The sequence below is a fragment of the Helianthus annuus genome, chromosome 15 (assembly GCF_002127325.2).
Source record: "Helianthus annuus cultivar XRQ/B chromosome 15, HanXRQr2.0-SUNRISE, whole genome shotgun sequence".
Taxonomy (NCBI): domain Eukaryota; kingdom Viridiplantae; phylum Streptophyta; class Magnoliopsida; order Asterales; family Asteraceae; genus Helianthus; species Helianthus annuus.
The window spans coordinates 58,644,979-58,664,873 of record NC_035447.2 but is presented as its reverse complement, the minus strand read 5'-3'; the positions used below and the strand labels follow the sequence as shown (position 1 = coordinate 58,664,873).

Genomic DNA, 19,895 nt, shown 5'->3' with positions numbered 1-19,895 from the left:
TAGGGGAATTATCATCTGAGTTTGTTAATTTGTTCTCTTCCACCTGTAGCTGATCAACTATGACATTTTATATTTACATGTATGTTTTTTTTTTGCATGAATGGGTTTAGTTCTTAAAAAGGGACACCACTCTAGCGACAACTGCTGTTTATGAGTCCATGTTTGCAGCAGAAGATGGCTCCATCCCTGCGACTTTCCAAGTGATTTTTTTAAATCCTCCATTATTGAAAACAATTCCATTTAAACAATTTTCTTTGACTGATTATAGAATATTGTCACATGTGTTTGGGTCAGGTGGTATATATGACTGGGTAGATTTTTAGTCCTTACAAGTTTTTTTTTTGGGTGTGGGGGGGGGGGGTGTTTGAAAAACTGGTTTTATATGATCGAAACTCAAACGGTACTAATGGTTTGGTTTAAACCGGTCTGGGCCAAAAAACCGGTTTCAAAATTCAAGAATGCTAACCAATCTACAAAGCGGTTCGGTTCGGGTTGAAACCAGTTTCGATTAGAAAAACCAGTTTTCTTTTTTTCATTTTTTTACGGTTTTGATCCTAAAACCGGGTTTTTAGTACACCTCTAATTGACGGTATTTGCATGTGAATTGGTTTCTATCTTGATACACGCTTCCTACACACACTTAGTTAAATGGCAACAAGCTTATGTGTATTATTTTATTCTTCCTAAATTACTATACCTTTGTTTTCATCACATGTGTAGTTTATTTTTAAATGTTTTTTGGTGTGTTAGGGGGCGGAATTTGTCGTCAAGAATTTCTGAAAGCATTCCGAGCTTTTGTATGGTTTAAGTTATTTCAAAAGGGGTATTATCTTCACTCAGGACTGCTGATTCTGAAACCATTAAATCCAGTAAAGATGACAACAATAGTAGTGATTCAAGCTCTGTCACCGGTTCTTCATTTCTAACCCCAAGCTCCCGAACAGGTACTGTTTGACTTTACAGGTTTAAGTAACTAATTTTCTACTTCCATTCCATATGAATTCTTCAGACAAGTTTAGAAATATTTGTGACCCGTTAAAGACCGCGACAAAGTACTGCAAACCAAAAAAAAAAAGATATGGTGTTAAATATAAAATATGAACCAAACTCCATGCCAATTTTGCTATAAAAATTTACAGGTTTGAAATAGAAAGTCAAAATTGGTTTTGATGGTGTTAGTTCTATGTGTGACAGAGTGGACAAACCAAGGCTCTGGTACTTCTTACTCCCAATTCTTTTCAAATTCGCTACCAATGAAACGTTTTGAAGCACTTTCATCCATAAATCATACCCTACTAAAAAAAACTCCTTTAGAAAGTTCGGAAAATAAGTTTCTTAAAACTTGTGAATGAGATGATGCAACGGTTTCTAATGCCAGTAATCCTGATGATTTCCGTGAAAATAGTATAGTTTCGAGCAGTAGAAGGTTCTTGACTGAAAGGCAGTCTTGGACATCTGATCAACATTCAATACCAGATGCACCTTCAAAATTGCACTAGAAAATCAACAAGAAATTCAGGTATTTTTCTATCTTTTCGTCATTTATAAATGTGTTATCATGTTCTTGTAATCTCTATTCATTGAAAAATTCCCCGTTGCAGGATAATAGTATTAACTTTGAGCCGGAAAAACTGAGAGTTGAACTCAGGCATGTTCATGGGATGTATGCAATTGTGCAAAGCGAGTTCCTTGATGCATCTCGAAAGGTAACTACCATTTTTTCATCTTGATTTTTGAAGTCAAACAGTGAATTATAACTATATACGCTTATCTGCAGAATTTGTCATAAATTTAAGTCCATTTTGTATTTCTTAGTATAACTAGAACTTTGACCCATACCGCGCGCTGCGGCGGCAACATCGCGTTTGTGACTTTGTTACATGCTGCGCACTGGGTTGTTTCTAAAAGATCCGGTTTTCACGCATGGACAATTGTATGTGGCGTTATCAAGAGTTAAAAGCAGAGATGGAGTTAAACTACTTATATTAAATGAAGATGGTCGTGTCACGAATAAAACAACAAATGTACAAAGAAGTATTTAGAGATTTATGAATTATTATTACATTTGTTCTATTTGTAAGTATTTATTTTCATTACAAGTATGTATTCTTTTAATCAGCATGTCATAGTTTCATTCAAAATGTCTATTAGTATAAGATATTATATTAGCCCGTGAAATACACGGGTAACTAACCTAGTTTAATTATATAACAAAACAAAGTAGTCTTTTAAATATGTTATCAAATGTAGTAATGCATACCGTAAGAAAAGCAACAGGTCCCACGAACTGTATTTTATAGTTCTTCCAGCCCGCTCGTGTACGACGCAAAGTGTCAAGTAGATATGAGCACCAATCTAGATTCTGTATTTCCTCAACAGCCTCTATTAGTGCATGCATCTGTCGACTTTGTCTTGTATCGAGTCTTGTACTAGATAGAATAGATCAGGGCACGTTTTATGAGAATGTAGCAGAATTAGGTGTCATTAAGGCTGATTCCGCTTGAAATGACATTTGGTCATTTCAAGCGAAATCACAAGATCAGATTCCGCTTGAGTTGGAAAGTGGAGATTTCGCTTGAATGAAGGTTCCGCTTGAGCATGTTCAAGCGGAATTATAGGGCTATAAATAGGTGTTCGAGCAGAATCATGTGTAACAGTTTCCGAATTCCATACCGAGGTGCTGCCGGCGTGAGATTTGATTGTATAAGCTGTAATATCAATCAATTTAGTGTTTAAAGTGAATAACAAGCTGTATCTACCTTTATTTCTTGTTTTCCGCACCTGAAACAAAGTAAAACTTCTCTGATCGACTCGTTCGGGTCAATACACGATCCTACAACTGGTATCAGAGCTTCAGAGGAGGAGTTCTGCAGATTGCAGCTGAGTTTCATTGCATTTTCTTACTTCTACACCTTCTTTCTTCATTAAAACAAAATTTAACGGTTAAAATCGGCTAAACTTCACATATATGGTGTAAAAATGCATGTTAACAAATCCTCAGAAGTTTCAGCTTAAAATTCGGACAAAAAGTGAGAGAAATGAATCTTCGAAGTGGTTCCGCTTGAACGAACCATTTTTTTTATTCCGCTCGAATTAGATTGTTTTGCTTGAAAATTTCAAGCGAAATCTGCTATTTCGCTTGAAAGACCTGTGATTCCGCTTCAATCATCCTATTCCGCTTGAAAGTATTTCAAGCGAAATCTGTGATATTGTTTGAAACCTGATTCCGCTCCAAGTCATCCTTATTCCGCTTAAAATTTCAAGCGAAATCAGGATTATATTGTTGATTTGCTTATTCCGCTTGAACTTATCTCGCTTGAAGTTCTGTTTTTCAGGTATTTCGCTTGAAGATACATTTTCAGATATTCCGCTTGAACAGGATCCTTGATTAAAATCTGATTTCATTTGAGAGGGTTATTTCGCTTGAACTTGATATCATCATGAGTGACGAATTTTACAATGCGTTCGCCACATCTTCGGTTACTCCGGCTTCGATTGCTCAAAACATGAACCTGGAAGACGAAACGGGAACTACTCAAAAACCCCCAAAGCTAATGAGCATTGAGGAGTATTACGGATGGAAAGATCGTTTCGAAAACTGGGTACAAGCTAATCATTTGAGATCACGGGAATGTATTTTGAAGAGATATGTTCTACCTCGTACTGAATTGCAAACTGAAAAAGAAATCTCATAGTTCAATGACAAAGAACGAGAAATGTATAGAGCTGAAAAAATGATGATCAGTCTACTTCAACAAGCCATCAAAGAAGACATCTTCATATTGCTTCAGCACGACAAAACTTCAAAATCAATTTGGGATGCTCTTCGAGTCAAGTTTGAGGGTAGTGAACACATGATTAAAAGCAAGAAGGCATTTCTTAAAAAGGAATTTGATCTTATTGAAAGGTACTGCCACTTAGTTCGATCCATGTCAATGCTGAGCATAACAAAAGATCGTGAAGCGTGGGTAGACAAGTTAGCTGATGCATTACCGCAAAAGGAATGGGGTACTTACTTGATGATTCTGAAGAACACTGGAGTTTATGATGGGTTAACAATTTCTCAGTTTATAGAGAAGATTGAGGGTCAGGATCTGGAACAGCAGAAAATTGCGAGGATGAACAATCCCAGTGGGCAACAAGACGTGAAAATGTACTACAAAGGTAGTGTTCCAGAAGCTGAAAGAAGCCCAAAGATACAAACTGCTTTTAGTGCTGGAGATTTATCTGAAAAAGCTGATCAAAGTTCAAACAAAAGCAGTGGTTTCTCTTCATATCCGAATGTTAATCCAAAAGAAACAACATCAAGTTTTCAGCATCAAAGCTCAAAAACTGGAAATGGTTGTGTGATACAATGCAACATCGCTTTGAATCTTCCTGATGGTCAAAGCTTCTCTGAAGAAGTTGCGAAAGATCACATGGCTTTACTTGGTTCCATGCTGCTATCTTATGAAGGATTAGTTGCAGGGAGGATCGGGAATCCTATGCTAACAAAGGAGGATTACGATCAGATAGACGCTGAAGAAATGGAACTAATGGACATCAAATGGTGTCTAGCGAGTGTCCTGAGAAGAGCTGAAAAATTCAAATTGATTACTGGAAGAAATGACTTTCTTGATGCACATGTTTCTACTTTAAGTTTTGATAAATCTAAAGTTACTTGTTTTCGATGCAGGGAGAAAGGTCATTTCAAGAGGGAATGCAAGAATAGAGAAGCTAGTGATGTGAAGAATCCATTCGGAAAAGTTGATTACTACCGAAAAGCCATTTATCAACAAGTCGGTCAACAGCAACAGCAAGAACCACAAGTGGTGCATGGTAGAAAAGTGATAGAGGATTCAAAGAGGGCATGTCTAGGGAATCAAGAAAACTTTAACTGGAACTTTCAGGATGATGAAAGGCTACTAGAAGGTTTTAGCTAGGATATGTTTACAGATGAGAAAGGAGATTTCAAAGCCTTTATTGCCAAGATTGTAAAAGAACCTGATATGTTCACTGAGTGGATGAAATCAATTGGTGTAACTGTGAAGAATGAAGAGGAAAAGTCCGTTTCGTTTGATGAAAGTTCACAAATTTCAGATGATAGTTCAGAAAAGGAAATTGTCTTTGATCAAACGCCATCTGATTCTGGTTCTTCGGATGACTGTTCTGACAAATCAGTAGAGTTTGATCAATCTCCAATTGATGACAGTAGTGATGATGAGGAAGAAAAGCATATTAATGTTGCAATATCTCATCTCTCTCCTGAAAGTTTTCATTTTTATTTTGCAGATCGCTTGAAAAAGCTGAAGGAGAGAAGAGCAGCAAAAGAGCAAAAACAGGTGAAGCCCGAAGGTGTTGTTCAAGAAAGTGAAACTGTTCAAGTTGAAGAAATTAAAAGTGTTGCTGAGGAGGAAGATGAAGCAGAGAAGGTAACTAAAGCAGTAAAGGTTGTTGAAGTTGAGAAAATTATCGAAGTTGAAAAGATTGTGGAAGTCATCAAGCCATGCTCAAAGTGTCTTGAAACTTGCAAAGAGTGTGCAGCTAAAGATGAAAAGATGGCTGAGTATGAGAAGACGAAAGAGCAGTTGTTGTTCAATCTAAACTATGTGAAGGAATCTTATGACTTTTTGAACAAAACAGTAACTGGTCTTCAAAAGACTAATTCTGAAAGAGAAAACGCTTTGACAATGATAAATGCTACAATGATGACAAAATAAAAAGAAACTGTTAGTGCATATGTCTGTTGACTTCGTCTTGTATAGAATTGGTTAGATTAGTCCTCGAAATGTTGATTTACCACGAAATAATGATTTCCTAAGAAATGTTGATTTCCCACGAAATGGACATGACATTTTCGTGGGGAATCAGAAAGTTGCACTTTCGTGGGGAATCAGAAAGTTGCACTTTCGTAGGAAATCAGAAAGTTGCACTTTCGTGGGAAATCAGAACTACTATAAATAGGGTAGTGGTAGTGTCATTTCGTGGGGAATCAGGAAATTGTAACAAGGTGCTGCCAAATTGTCTCCAGCCATTGTACCGTCACGTTTATCAATACAAGAGACCGTTAAAGTGTATAACAAGCTGAACGAAGATTAAATATTTGTATTCCGCCTCTGATTTGATCCGAGAACTCTTCTGAACGACTCGTTCGGGTTCGAAATCGATCCTACAATTGGTATCAGAGCCGGTTGTGAGCTAGGATACCAGAATCAACGCATTTTTCTTGCACATTTTGAGTTTCTGGACTTTCCAACGGACAAAATGGACTGAAATTTGGACACATAGTGTAAAACTGTCTAATAACAAACCCTAGAGAATTTCAGACCTAAAAACAGCTTAAAACTGACCAAAAATGGCTCGTAACCTGATTTCGCTCGAAAGTGTACTTGAGTGATTAACTCGTAATTTCAAGCGAAATCAAGTTTGTGTTACAAAGGTATTGATTTCGCTCCAAGCAGTAGAAGCGAAATCACTGATTTCGCTCTTGAAGCCTAATTTCGCTCGAGGATTGTCATTGATTTCGCTCCTGAAGTAATTTCGCTCGAAATTACTTCTTGATTTCGCTCCTCAGGTTCATTATCTGATTTCGCTCCACAGAGCAAAAGTTGATTTCGCTCCAAACCAAGTTTAAAATCTGATTTCGCCTCAAAAGCTTGTTTTTGTGTAAAAATCATGGTTTGAGTGTTAAGTCCGTTTCGTACGTGATAGAGTGTTGGAAACTCAGTTTGTGTTTAAATTTTTTCGATAAAAGCAAACTGTTTGTCAAAAAGTTAAACATTTTTGGAATTTGTCATTTAAAATGGAACAACATGATTTTTACAACTTGTTTGCGGGAAGCGGCATGACGGCTACGCAAAATCCGGCGAGTATAGTTCAGAATGTTAACATGGAGAATGAGCTAGGGACGATGCAAAGCCACCGAAGCTTATGAGTTTGGACGAATACGCCGGATGGTCAGGCCGTTTCAAAAACTGGGTCCAAGCAAACCACTTCGAATGTTGGATGAAAATAGAGAAGAAGTATGTACCACCAGTTGATGGTTTGGGCTTGGAAAAGGGCATCGGGAGTTTAACCGAAACTAAACAGATTGAGTTCAAGGCTGAGAAGAAGATGGTGAGCATTCTGCAACAGGCCATCAAAGAAGATATTCTCGTTTTACTGCAACATGATGATAATTTTTAGTCGATGTGGCAAGCTTTAAAACTAAAGTTTCAAGGCAGTGTATCGATGATTAAAAGCAAGAAAGCATTAATCAAGAAAGAATTTGACATTTTTACCGGTATTAGAGGTGAAACTACAAAGCAGTTAATTGAACGAGACTGTCATCTTGTGGTAGAAATGAAACGGTTGGAGACTACCAAGACGAATGAAGAATGGATTGATAAGCTGTGCGATGCACTACCGTATGATGAATGGGGCACTTACTTAACGATGCTGAAGAATAATTCTGATTTTGTGAATCTCAACCTCAGCTCATTCATCGAGAAGATCGAAGCCCATGAGGTGGAATTACTGAAAATCAAGAAGATGAACTCAGCGAGTGTGCAACAAGATGTGTCTCTGTATTTCAAAGGCAACACTCCAGTTTCAACCAATCAAAGTCCAAAAATACAGACGGGTTTTATTGCTGATAACACCTTAAGTGCTTCTTCAAACACACCTCAATCAAGCAAGTCTTCACCATTCATGAACTTTGAACCAAATGTCAAAGCTCAAGAACAGCCTTCACCTCAAAGTTCTACAGGATCCAACCATCATGCTTACGTTTCTGGGGTGCAGTGCAATATTGCGGTAAATATAAAGAATGGAAACGAGATTACTGAAACAGCCGCAAAACAGCATATAGCACTACTTGCTTCCGTTCTTGAGCCTTATGAGGGCTTAGTGGCGGGGAGGATTGGTAATCCTGATATGATGAAGGAAGATTACGACCAAATCGACCCCGAAGAGCTTGAATTGATTGATATTAAGTGGTGTATGGCGAGTTTGGTTCGAAGGGCTCAACGTTTCATGGAAATCACAGGCCGGAACAGTTTATCAGGTCCCGATCAAAAGTTAGGGTTTGACAAGTCAAAAGTTACATGTTTTAAATGTAAAGAACGTGGTCACTTCAAACGAGAATGCCCTAACCGTGAAGTGAACAACCACCAGAACCCGTTCACAAACGACTATTATAGGCAGGCGATCTATCACCGACCAAACCAACAGCCAGCTGTTCAGAGGCCGCAGATTGAGAATAAGCCGAAAAAAGCGCTTATTGTAAATCAAGACGATGAAAAGGTAGCTGCAGGATTTAGTTAGGATAAATATATCCCCGGTAGCGATGGACAGGCCATGATGGCAGAAGTTGTTGAAATTTCCGAGATGGTGTCTGAGTCCGAAATAGTTACTGAAGATGTTTCTATGGTTGCTGAAGAGGTTTCTGTTGAAAATGTGGTCGATATTGAAGAAATAGCTGCTGAAGTGTATTACTACCAGTCAGAGCAGGAGGTATTGGAAATTTCAATGAAATCGATTATGCCTCCTAAAATTTTTGAATCTTTTGCAGGTTATTTTGAAGAACCAAAGACCGGATCATGCCCAAGATTTGAAGAGAAGAAAGAAGTCGTTGAAGAATTGATAGACGTGTCGAAAGAGCTGACTGGAGAGGCATTAAAAGACATAGCTGACAAAGCTCTTATGGGAAAGCTCAAAGAGGTAGACTCAGAGCTCGAGGAGTCAAAGTCTGTCAGTAGTGTGTCAGTTAAACGAGAGGAAACTGGAGATAAGGAGATCAAATCTGTCAAAATGTCTGAGTCTGAGTTAGACAATGTCGGTAAAATTGATTGTGTTGAGCAGGTTGTTGAAAAAGTTGTTTCAATCCCTGAAACACCATGCCAACAGTGTTTAGAACCGTGCATGGAGTGTCTTGAAAAAGACACTAAGTATCAGGAATTGAAACACCACGCTGATATGATTAAATTTGACCTTGGCCAAGTTAAAGAGGCGTATGATACTCTTGCCAGGTCGATCAAAATGATCCAAAAAGAAAGTGTTGAAAATGATAAAGCAACGAAATTGGCTAAAGCAACACTGTTTGATAAACAAATTGAGGTCAATTTTCATTTAGACACGATCGCATCACTTAAGAAAGAACTTGAACTGGCTAAAATTGAAAATGATCGGATTGATAAAAAATTGATGAGTTATGTGGCTTCATCGTACGTTCTTGAACAAATTGTTCCTCAGCAGCCACATGCTGCACCAGTCTTTAAGAGCGTTCCACCCCCAATGTGGAATCATTATACACAGAAATATCCAGATTGGGTGGAAGCTGCTTTGAATCTCAAATTGAGATCGATTGAGGATGATTTACCTGAAAACATCGATGTCACATTCTCTGCATCCGACACCGACAACGAATCACAGGTTATCAAAACTGTTGTCGATCAGGTGTTAGATGAGGAGAGTGATACATCTGAAAAATCTCAATCTGAAAAGGTTGTTAGTGATTCTGAAGATGAGGGGAATTTCTTAGATCGGTTCATACCGAAATCGGAAAAGAGTGCGAATGATGATCCGATTATGGTGGTATACACTATGATTGGAACAGACAAACTTTATTCCGATTTCGAGTATCCTCTTCATAATGTGAAGATTGAGAATGTCGAAAAAGTGTTTAAATTGGTTGAAATGAACATTAATGAGGTCAATAACAATGAATTCTTTTCAAAACCTAAAAAGTCGTTTGTTACATCACGTCCTACAAGTTCGGGAAAGAAAGAAGGGGATGGTAAAAGTAATAACAAGAAAAACAATTTTAAAAACAAAGGAATCGGTTTTGAGAAGAAAACGGCTAAGCAGGTGTTTAAGCCGAAAGAGAAGATGAAAGATATTTTTGTCGTTGGTCCAAGCGTAGATGATGAGAAGGATTATATTTTTAGTCAAAAGGCTGTGGACGATTTCAATGTAGCGAAAAAGTTGAAAGAAGAAGCAGTTAAATCAACTTTTGTTGAATATGACAAAAGGGTGTGTTATCGCTGCAGTGAAATCGGGCACATGGCGAAACAGTGTAAGAAAGTGATTGAGAAACCTGTTGTTGTAAAACCGGTTCAAAAACAAACTGTTCAAAAACCAAGTGTTCAAAAACAAACTGTTCATAAACCAACTGTTCAAAAACCAATCGTTCAAAAACCTCGACCTAAATCACCGATTGACACAAAAGGTAAAAAGCCGATGGTTTCTCCGATCTGCATTTTAAAGATAGGGGAATCTTTGAAGTCGGAGGATAAGCCGAAATCGACTTTCGAGGTTGGCGAATCCTCTAAGTCTCGCAAGACTTCAAAAATTTACCCTAAAACAAAAATTTTCGAAAACCAATCTTGGGTCGCAAAATCGAAACCATCTGTTGAGGTCAAAAAGATGGAGAATTCTTTGAAAATTGAATCAAATATTTTTAAAGATAACGTTGTTGAGTATGAAAATTGATAAATTTCTTGCTGAATTTCCCCCGATAACCAACAAAGTAAAATCAATTGTAAAATAAGAGGTTCCTAATGTCACATTTGACTTTCCGAAAACAGAAGAAAAATGTGATGTAGTATTCGGCAGTGTGTCTGAGGTTAAGAAATCATGGGCTTCATTGTTTGAATAAGTTGATTTGATGTTTGCAGGGGCTGCCCAAGTCTATACTGTCAAAGTGGATTATGGATAGTGGTGCTTCAAGGCATATGATTGGGACGCTAGCTCTTCTCTATGATGTCAAATCCATAAATGGAAGCTATGTGGGATTTGCCGGGAATCAAGGTGGAAGAATCGTTGTTCAAGTAACGTTGACAAATGGCGTGATTTCGTTCGACAAAGTGAACTATATAGTAGAATTACAAAACAATTTACTCAGTATTTCGCAAATTTGTGACAAAGATTTTACTGTACATTTTACAAACACTGAATGTGTGGTTTTGAAACCAGGGTTTAAAATCCCTGATGAGATGGTGTTGTTGCGCGCTCTGTGGGAGGACGACCTTTATATTCTTGATATGAGCGTCGCAACACCAACAACTCATTAGAAACAATGTTTTGTGTCAAAGACTAAAGCGACGGGAAAAGATTCGATAATGTGGCATCGCAAGATGGGCCACATTCATGTGCGTAAAATGAACTTTTTAGTACACAATGATTTGGTTGATGGTGTAAATTTGAAGAATTTTCACTTGAATGATGATTGTGTAGCGTGTAAAAAGGGGAAGCAGATTCGGAAGTCACACCCACGAAAGATCCTCAACACAATCAGGTTACCTCTTGAGAGATTACACATGGATCTCTTCGGGCCTGTCAACGTAAAGAGCATCAGCGGAGACTTGTATTGCCTGGTGGTGACTGATGACTTTACGAGATTCTCTTGGGTCGTGTGCTTAGAAAGAAAAGATCAAACTTTTGAGTCGTTGATGGTGTTATTTAAGAAGATGGAAATGGTGTATAAGCTGCCGATCCGGAGGATTCGTAGTGACAACGGAACGGAATTTAAAAACAACAAGATGTACGAGTTTTGCAATGAGAAGGGAATTCTTCATGAATTCAGTGCGCCGTACACACCACAACAAAACGGCGTAGCTGAACGAAAGAGTCGGACCCTGATAGAGACAGCTCGTACGATGTTAGCCGATTCCAAGCTACCAATCTTTTTCTGGAGCGAAGCAGTATCTGCAGCCTGCTACACGTTGAATCGTGTTCTTACTGTCAAGAAGTACAAAAAGACATGCTTTGAGCTGCTGCACCGATATAAGCCAAATCTTGAGTTTTTGGAGCCCTTTGGGTCTCCTTGCACGTTTATTGATGAAAACGGTAAATTTGGCGCTAAATCTAATGAGGGTTTCTTTGTAGGTTACGCAAGTCCACTGAAGAGGGTGTTCGTGCCATGCCTGGGGAAAGTAATTCAAGTCCAGCATGTGGATTTTCAGAAACACACTCCATCTCCACAACTTCCCGGACAAAGATTCCTGTTCGATTACGATAAATTCTGGGAGTCGTTTCAACTACCGGTTCAGCCGAGTGACGAGGAACTAGAACTTCTGTACCAGTATCAGCAACATATGCCACAGGAGCAAGTGTCTAGACCGCTAGTAGATTCTCAACCCACCGGGGGTACTCACGATGATGAAGCAGGACCGAGTGGAACAGCTCATGAACCACCAGAGGAACCAGCTCCATCATTGACGATTCTGACGACTCAGAGGTGGAACCCGCTCCAACTTTTGACGAGGAACCAAATGAAACTTCGACGGAAGCTGAGGATCAAACCGTTGATCTTGATATTTCGAATTTGGAGTCGGAAGTTATTGTGCCTGACACTGCTATGCCTAGGACTTTGTCTTACCATCCGTCAGAGCAGATAACTGCTGACCTGCAAAGTGGTGTCAAAACCCGAGACCAAATAAACCGAGCTCTTACATGTTTCTATTCTTCTATTGCTGATTTACAAAAAGAATTCTCATTAAAGTGTTTTATTTCACAGATCGAGCCCAGAACCTACAAAGAGGCGTTGACTAAGGATAGTTGGGTGAATGCGATGCAGGATGAGCTGCAACAATTTGAAAAGCTGGGTGTCTGGAGACTCGTCGATCTGCCTGAAAATCAAAAGTTAATCAAAACAAAATGGATTTTTAAGTGTAAACGGGATGATATAGGTGTCGTGGTGAGAAACAAAGCGCGACTTGTGGTACAAGGCTTTAGTCAACAAGAAGGCATCGACTACGATGAAGTTTACGCACCGGTTGCCAGACTTGAGGCAATTCGGATCTTTTTAGCCTTTGCGTCATGGAAAGATTTTAAAGTGTACCAGCTGGACGTCAAATCTGCCTTTCTTTACAGAAAAATTAAAGAAGAAGTGTACGTGGGCAACCGCCGGGGTTCACAGACCCACTGCACAAAAACAAGGTGTATCTACTGGACAAAGCACTTTACGGACTTCACCAGGACCCGAGAGCCTGGTACGAGACGCTTTCCCAATACTTGTTGGCCAACGGGTTCACAAGAGGGACAGTAGATAGCACTTTGTTTACCAGGGAAGAGGCATGACATTTGCTGATCGTGCAGATTTATGTTGACGATATCATTTTCGGTTCCACCAACGACGACCTGTGTAAAGAATTTGAGAAAGTGATGAAGAAAAAGTTTGAGATGAGTTCAATGGGGGAGATGAAGTTCTTCCTCGGGCTGCAGGTGGAGCAAATGCCCGATGGAATCTTCATTCATCAAACGAAGTATGTGAAGGACGTGCTTGACAAGTTCGACATGACTGAATGCAGTCCTGCATCAACCCCCCTTACACAGAATCACGGGATTTGTCCAGATGAAAACGGAGTGAAAATGGACGAGACTCTGTACCGATCAATCATTGGATCTCTGATGTATCTCACGGCTTCCCGTCCAGACATCATGTACCCAACATGCCTCTGTGCCAGATATCAGTCGAATCCAAAGCAGTCACACCTGACCATTGTGAAACATATCTTACGGTATTTGAAAGGTTGCCCAAGCATCGGCTTGTGGTATCCTCGATTGGGTGACTTTTCTTTATCAGGTTTCGCTGATTCTGACTTTGGAAGCTGCAAGCAAAACGCAAAGTCCACCACTGCTGGGTGTCAGTTCTTCGGAACTCGACTCGTCACTGCTGTGGTCCATAAAGCTGCTGGTGTGTTGATTAACTCAATGGTCATGGTGTACAAAGTCGTACTGGCCGTATTGCGTTCACTATGCCACTCCAAGAACATTCTCCCCTTGGACTTCCATCTGATAATAACTCGTTTCGTTAATCAATTCTCGAATGGAAGCTTGTCCCTCGCATTTGGTCAACATGGTGTTACTACATGGTCGAGGCGAACGGTTCTTGACTGTCACCTTGCTGAGTTCTCGATATTTAGTACACATACGAAAAGGCTTATCTTCACGGATATATAACTGGGGCTCCCCAAAGCGAAAAGTTAGGTCTGACAAAAATCCTGTTCGACAGTTCCTGTAGTTGATTAGACAATTCTTGCAACCCTCCTGGTGCAAGTCGGTAAGAGTACAAGTATTCAGAGCTGCCTCTGGCGTGAGATCATATGAGATTCCGACTAACATTTGTGGAAGTAAACCTGGAAGTTCCTCGAATAGCACACTAAGAGGAGTCATGAACAATCGGTGGATCCCCGATCCTATTTTCCTTATCCTGACCATCAGAACGGTTGCTAAGATAGTGGGGAAATCCCTCCGTAGACACTTCTGGACCTTCATAGCTAGAATGGTGCTAACCCTTGCACCACTCTGATGCTTTAGGACAGACAACGATCCTCCACTAGGGATAAGGGTACGCAAAATCTCCTCCTCACAGGGTATATCTACGCGCTCTCTAGATAACCAATCCACACTAACTACCGCATCAAGACCATCAAGGATAGTAGAAGGAAGGTCGATGTCGAACACTAATCCCACAAGGTCGAGTTTGCATCCCTACAAACATACGAGGCTTCAATTGACTTGCCATCAGCCGATTCCAAAACAAGTTGGGTTTCGAGATGCATCAGGGCTAAACAGAACCGAACCGAAACGAACTGATTTGCTACTCATACAAGCTACCATGCAGCTACTACCCTGGCGTCGCCCACGCCAATCCTAAATGCCCTTCCACGAGCATTATTTCCAGTGTTGTTATTGTCGTCGTTCCCTTTGGCTGTTGTCGTCTTGATTCTAACAACGGCCAATCCATGTCGTAGGCACCTTCATTTCCATACTGTAGGTCATGGTTACAAATACCTTGATGTCGCTGTGACTGTTGTTCCTAACGTTGTTGCTTGAAACAGAGCCCTTTTATCTTTCACCAACCAAGTCCTTCTTTTCACATTCTGTGCCACGTCCTATCGCGCTACTCATAGTGCTGGTAGTCTCACATTCTACACTATAATCTGTTGTCATCGCTTATGTCCTGATTGATCCGTAAGAGTTGACTCCCATAAGTCGCTGACTAGGGTTAGAGATTCAGTTGAAGTCAATTTGCAGGAGTTCGTTGCCGGAAATTAGGGTCGTTATAATACTGAGGTTGGTAAGGTACTACGCTCATCCTCTTGTCCACCATCCTTGCAAGTTGGCTGAGTAATACACGGTATGTTTCCAAGGTGTTTCAGAAGTGATCACACTTCGGGGTCTAAGTCGTCAGTACATTGAGTTCCAGCAAATGAAGAGAAATGAGAAAGGTATCGACCAATCATTCGACGCTGCGACATCCAACTCAGGGACGTTCGCACTAGCACCTAACATTCTATACAGTACGCTAGGCGTTCAGATGGGTGTTCAAGTAATACTCGGTAGTTTCAAGATTCGAAAGGTTTCAGAGGGAAATGAAAAGACCACATTCAAGTAAGAGACAATCACTGCCATGACTCCTATAGACTGTTGTGTTTCACATCACCCAAATAACGGAACGGAACCCCTTTTTCACTTGTTAAGCATCATTGGGACTCACATGCACCCCACATTATTATTATGTGTGCACCCACAATTATATTGCGATTTGCATGCTCATCTCAGTTCCTCCTAACTCATGTCAAATGGTTCCCCAACTCGAGTGCCAAACAGAGGTTATCAAAACGATAAGATCACAGAATTCCCAAGACTATGACATACTACCAATGCATCATAATGTAAGCAAGCAATTCATGTATCATACTATAGTGACAAGTGTGTGTCCGTATGCTACGTCATAAACAAATGTGTACTAGCCATGTAATGTATGCCACAAGTGAGAAAGACGAACCTTGCAATCTGGAGCTGAGTGTCATGGTCATATTCACGTATTCAGAACTGTTCGGTTATAGTCTGGTTTTAAGAAAACATTTTAAAACCAAGTTCACTATAACCAGTGGCTCTGATACCAAACTGTCACAGCCCCAAAATACCACCTAGGGAATGTCCCTGTTAGGCGTGTGACGTACCAACAACGAGCCACTAATTACATTGAACCCATACATGTTCCAAAATAAAGTTCTCGATTATTAATAAGAATACCATCAACAAGTTTAAATGAAAACCAAAGTGTTCAGCGGAAGCAAAGTTAAACAAAGTTAATCAGTTTCAAACCAACAAATAGTATCAAGAAATCAATAACATGAATCCCTCCAGTCGACCCATGACCACTCCAGCTACTCCAGACAGCAAGTTCCAATGCAAGACATCTAACGACCTACAAGCATGCAAACAAGTGTGTCAGACTACGCTGGTGAGTTCAAAGTTTTGTTACCGAGTTTAGTTATCAGTTATATGTATAACTCAGCTTAACAAATTGATTTGATGTTGTTATTAACTCGATTACCGTATGTGGCGACTAGATGTGAATGCCCAACCCTAATGCCTCCATTTAGGCATTGGTCATGATGTCAAGGTATCAAACAACCTTGAATAGATGTAAGGGGTCTTATATGTACACGATGTGAATGCCCAACCCCAATGCCTCTAACTAGGCATTGGTCATGAAGTCCAGGTAATTAGTTCACGCCCGTCCTTTCGGCCCGGTGTGAGGGTGCCAAACCTAATAGCGCTATCAACTAAATACCTCGTTGCTTCTTCAGCAACACGGTAGATGTACGGGGTCTTACATGATTTATACTGTGTTCAATAACCAACATCCCAATTAAACAGTTTACCCAGTATTCCCTTCAGAAACGTTTACCAGATGTTCCAAACCACCGGGACGCATGCTTAGAAAAGTGCAGTGAACTCACCTTTGGTTTGCTCGGTAAGATTAAAGTATGTGTTCACAGTTTGATCAATCACGTCCTAAAAGGTATTACCAACAACAATCAGTTTCACACAGACTTGAGTCACATAATTCTTACTTATAATACACAAGTTGCGCACACGTAGTTCACGTATTATCATACAAGTTACATTAGCTATTCATGTTACAAGACCGTCCTCTTACATCGTTTATTCACATGGTCAAGGATTCGGGTTTCATATTACATTTACGGCACAAGTCCATGTTACATCAAAACACATGTTAAAATGGTTCAATTCACATTTAAGTACCCATGTAAGTCGTGACAAGAAAACCTGCAACATAACAAGCCGTCTGACATTATGAAATCATCTAATAGGCACACAAGTTCACTTTACAATTTCAGGGCCCAAATAAACAGTTAACGGTCTAGTACGATATTCCCGTAGGTGTGCAGCCCATGTGGAATCAGATGAGTATGTCCCACTAGTGCAGCCTAGTTACATATGAGGCCCAAGCCTTGTGCATGTTACCAGCTCACGAAATACATTAAGTGGGTGTGTGCGCGGTTGACCGAGGGGGTGTGGCCTATTGTTCTAAAACAGCCCAACCAATGATGTTGACCATTGCTGTTATGCGGCCCAAGAGGTACTCTATTTTCATCCAAATATATAAATAATCACAACGTTTTCCTTACCCTCATGACTCCTAATTATCAACACCTCAACAATGTGATTCAACTACCCCCTTATCTTTAATTCAGATTAAATAACATACACACACATGAAAGGGTTTCATCTTATCGTATACATTTAAGTAATAGTTTGGACATTCAGGGTGATTTTAAACCATGCTCATACACAATCTCTTTCTTGTAATTACCTACTGTGAATCTATAATTACCATACCAGCCCCACATTATATTTACGGCAGCCCCTAACCACTTATCACTCGATATGCATAACAATAATAATTTACCTCTTTTCACGCACATCGCTACGTTAGGCCCCTACTACCGTATCCGAGTTGTGTTGCCACGAGGCCTCGGTCCCTAGTTTGTCACTAAATATCCACCTAGTTTGGTCATACAGTTTGATATATATTCACAAAGATCAACTCAGTTCATAAAGAATTCACACTTTGCAAGACTCCTAATCGTGCATAACTAATCACACACACATATATCAACTAACATAATTCATGTAACCGGTTCAAGAATGATGAGTATACATACCAATTTCTAAGGCAACTAGGATGATCTATCAAGACAAGGAAAACTTCAACAGGGTGGGGTCGCCATTGACCAGAGAGAGAAAAGATTAGAGCTAGGGTTTGTGTTAACGTATCATAAGGAACCGCATGCAACTTTGTATTTAATTCGTTTGGGCTAGCTTTGGCTTCGGATACTTGGGCAGCCCAACTCCATTACGAGACACAAGAGAGGTGTGGCCCAACTAAACAACCATTAATTAGAAATAGCTAATACTCCCCAACATGTGACTTAAACAAGTACAACAAGTAACGTACAAGCAAATGGTTTTTTTTTTTTTTGTAATCATTTGTATTAATTGTTAAACTCATTAAACTATCAACTAACCAATATCATTCACAATTAATATATATAACACAACGTACAACGAATTATAAAACAGGTTTGTAAAACGGGTGACGCGTACAGGAAAGGTCTTAAAATCTCGGTTAAAATCTCGGGTTGTCACATCATCCCCAACTTGAAAGAAATTTCGTCCCGAAATTTGATAAGTAAACCAAAAGGGACACGATAAACCAAAAGTAACACAAAGCGACAAGGTATTAGATTAGGATGACTGTGGATTTTCCTCGGGTGCCACATCGACAAGGTGTTAGATTAGGATGACTGTGGATTTTCCTCGGGTGCCACATCATCCCCAACTTGAAAGGGAATTTCGTCCCGAAATTCGCTAATGATATGAGAGCCGACACAACCGTTTGAGCTGCTGGAGATACAAGAGCTTAATCCGATCATTGCATTCCCACGTGAACTCTGGCCCACGTGTTGAGTTTCAACAAACTCTTACGATTGGAACTCGACTTTGCTAACGATTCTCGACGTCCTAGTCCATGATTTTGGTAGATTCCTCAACAACTGCTACTTGTCATTATCCTCGGACTCCAATAAGGGTATCACAGGCGTTTCATCGGACAAACACTGCCTTAGATTCGAAACATAAATGACATCATGTACGTTATCCAATGCGTCGGGTAACCCGAGTTTGTAAGTCACGTTACCTACTCTTCCCAGAATGTTGTATGATTCAAAGTGGTGTAAGTTAAGCTCGCCACGCTTCCCAAGCATAACACACCCTCCCAGGGTGAGACTTTCAACATGATACGATCACCTGCAACAATCTTTTAGTGTTTCCTAAGCTTATCAACTTTCCTGCCAATCACGCATTGCCGCCAAACGACTCTCGATACAAATAACCTTCCCAAGAGTTTCGAGTACAAGTCCTGGACCCGTAGTTACTCCATCAAGAAGATTAGTATTATCATCTATGCAATGCCCCAAACAGAGCGGCATGCATACCAATATGGTAACAGTTACAGCATAACTCACCCAAAGGTGAGTGTCCTTCCAAATGTTTACTAAAGTCAATCACGCACATGCTCGCAGCATGTCTTCACATGCCAGGATGGTTTGTTACTCTGTCCAGTTTTCCTTCAGTGATAAGCATCGCTCATGTCTAGACGTGAGCCAAGGGTGCTGTGTATTGCTGGTCATAAATCAGGTATAGCTCAAAATCTAAGGTAACAGGAGTTGGCATCTCATGCCTAAAAGTCGCCTCTCTCAGAGGTACATTCACAGCTATGAAGACTCGTCAGTTTCCTTGATTGTAAGAAAGTGTACTGGTTGCATGAGACACGCAACGATCACCCAGGTGTTACTGTTCCCGTTCTGAGTTTTAGGTAGTCCAATGACAAGATCTGTGACAGTCTGTTCCAATTCTCTAAAGGGGAGTTTCTGATTACTGACACAAACCAGAAGATTTCCAATGTTCCACTTTTGCTTTTGCACAAGTCTAACGTCGTTCACGTGCTTTGCTGTGTAGGCCTTCAAACTCAGTCGCCAGTACAAGATCCTTAGATCCTAACATATTCCATCAAAATCCAAATGATTAGAATATCGAGGCTGGTGTGTTCTCTC

At 40.0% G+C, this 19,895-nt stretch overlaps 1 long non-coding RNA gene across 2 annotated transcripts; it reads left to right on the top strand.

Annotated features, from left to right (window-relative positions):
* The first annotated feature begins 854 nt into the window (after window positions 1-854).
* LOC110911822 lies at window positions 855-2,115 on the top strand. 2 transcript variants are annotated; one of them, XR_002577399.2, is made up of 4 exons: window positions 855-944; window positions 1,195-1,519; window positions 1,602-1,706; window positions 1,816-2,115. It is a non-coding gene; the product is annotated as an uncharacterized LOC110911822 (long non-coding RNA). The 2 variants fall into 2 exon arrangements; XR_004882146.1 differs by lacking the exon at window positions 855-944 and having other exon boundaries at window positions 956-1,519.
* The last annotated feature ends 17,780 nt before the right edge of the window (window positions 2,116-19,895 follow it).